Consider the following 2,175-nt stretch of genomic DNA (forward strand, 5'->3'; position numbering starts at 1 on the left):
TTTACGGCCCCTTCTGCACTGCCGGTGATCTTGTCTTAGCTGCTCAGGGCTGGAGGGAGAGGCACGTAGCAGGTAAGACTGTGTAGGTATAAGTTAGCCCTCTCCCTTGGCCCAGCCTGGTTTCACCCCTTCAGCTTCCCTGGCACCCACTTGCTGCTGTGACTTGTAGATCCCCCGGGTCGGAGCCTGCGTGGGGAGCATGGGGATTTATCGCCGGGGATGCAGCTGGCTCCCAATGCACAAACCCAAACCCACATACATCCACCCCCACCCACCTCCTTTCCGCTCAGTGGCTGCAGACCGCTCCCCCTGCCCCCCATCCAGGGCCTCGTTGCTACCCAGCTTGCTGTGGCTACAGCACACCAGGGACTGCAGTTGCATTGTGTTTCCCACCCACGCCCTCCCAGCTCAGAGTGAATCATCTCCAGCCGCTTAGCTTTTGTTTAACAATCACAGCAGCGAAGAAAAGCAACGCGCCCCGGACGCTCAGAGTTCTCGTTCTTCAAGGTCTGTCTCTGCCTGCAAACGGAGCGTTCCCTGGATCTTTCAATGAAAATGGGCTTGGGGGTTATTTTCTTTTTAAATGTGATCTGCCACTGATGGCAAACTTCACTCCTGTCACTGATTCCCAGGTGCTGGGAACAGACAATTACCTTGAGAATGTCATTATTGGAATGACACTTTAAATGGAAGACAGTTTAAAAAGTTCGGAGCTGGAAGAGATGAGATTTCAGCCCCACTTCCTGCTGTGCCTGTAGATTGCTTGTGGCATTGCGACTCTCAGAATCATCTAGTCCAGATGGGCTCAGGGCAAGGGGTTGGGGTGCAGGAGGGGGTGCAGAGTGTGGGAAGGGGCTCAGGACAGGGGGTTGGGGTGTGGGGTGCAGGAGGGGTTCGGGGTACTGGTTCCGGCCTGGCACTGCTTACCTGGAGCAGCTCCGGGGTGGCAGCGGTGCACATTGGGGCTAAGTCAGGCTCCCTGCCTGCCCTGGCCCTGGCCCCGTGCCACGGCTGGCACCTCGTCCCTGCGGCTCCGGGGGGTAGGGGGGGAGGCAGAGGGCTCCTCGTGCTGCCCTCACCTGCAGGCACGGCCCCCCGTTGCTCCCATTGGCCGTGGTTCCCCGTTCCCAGCCAATGGGAGCAACAGGGGGCGGTGCCTGCAGGCGAGGGCAGCACACGGAGCCCTCTGCCTCCCCCAGGGGCCACAGGGACGTGGTGCCGGCCGCTTCCGGGAGTGGCATGGGGCCCTCAGCACCACGGGGGTGGAAATCCCACAGGCTGGATCCAAAGACCTGACGGGCTGGATCCAGCCCGCAGGCCGTAGTTTGCCCACCCCTGCTCTAAACACTGGTTCACATCAGTAATGGAGATGAAGCCTTTCAAGAGATCAGCGGTAAGACTGGATAACATCCCAGGTGTGCAGTGACTGAAGGGTGTTACTATCTGAGGACTAATAGGGACCCTAAATGAAATGAGTTTTCATCTCAGTCTAGTTCTCAATGGTCAGGTGTCCACATCTTTGTAACCAACAGGTGCTGAAAGGCTCCATGTTCCCACCTTCAGAAGATCCCTCAACAGAGATGGTCTGGACAGCCCTGTGCTCCACTGACACGTGAAGACAAAACCTATTTTCTTCCTGCTCTGGCAACATCTCTCACTGTTGCACACGCTAATGGCTTTCCACCCATTCTGGCTCCATGTTAACACTGAAATGGCAAAAGGGTTTTGTTTCAAAGTGTTCAGACCTGACCCATCTTTTTCTCCTATATTTCTCGTTAAATAATTTCTTTCAACCATTTAAAAACAATGAATTGAAAATATATTTTGGAATCGTTGTGGCTATTCAAATACAATTTTTTACAAAGGCTAAATGCCAGCCGTTTTTTCCAGAAGCACCTTGATTTGTGGGGCGGTGGGGGAAGGCCCTTCCCCGTGGACAACATCTCGGTCAACAAATCTTCCCTGCCTGGGTGGTGGTGTCCACTGGCAATGCTCTGGTCAGCCACTTGATGGCGCTGTGTTGTCGAGCATTCCATATGGGATGTGGTCCCTGGTGAACAAAGGAAACCAAGCTGGCGCGGGACAGAGAAACAGCTGCATCAGCTGCATCTGGGTACAAACTGGACTGTAAAGTCTCCAGGGCAGGAACCCATGGTGAGAGGGGAGGCAGCGTGA

The 2,175-nt window shown here is 55.2% G+C and overlaps 1 long non-coding RNA gene across 1 annotated transcript; it reads left to right on the forward strand.

Moving 5' to 3' along the window:
- Positions 1–446: 446 nt before the first annotated feature.
- Positions 447–1,822, forward strand: LOC142068948 (uncharacterized). The gene is made up of 2 exons (XR_012664806.1): positions 447–507; positions 1,533–1,822. It is a non-coding gene; the product is annotated as an uncharacterized LOC142068948 (long non-coding RNA).
- The last annotated feature ends 353 nt before the right edge of the window (positions 1,823–2,175 follow it).

This window comes from Caretta caretta, chromosome 1 (assembly GCF_965140235.1).
Source record: "Caretta caretta isolate rCarCar2 chromosome 1, rCarCar1.hap1, whole genome shotgun sequence".
Taxonomy (NCBI): domain Eukaryota; kingdom Metazoa; phylum Chordata; order Testudines; family Cheloniidae; genus Caretta; species Caretta caretta.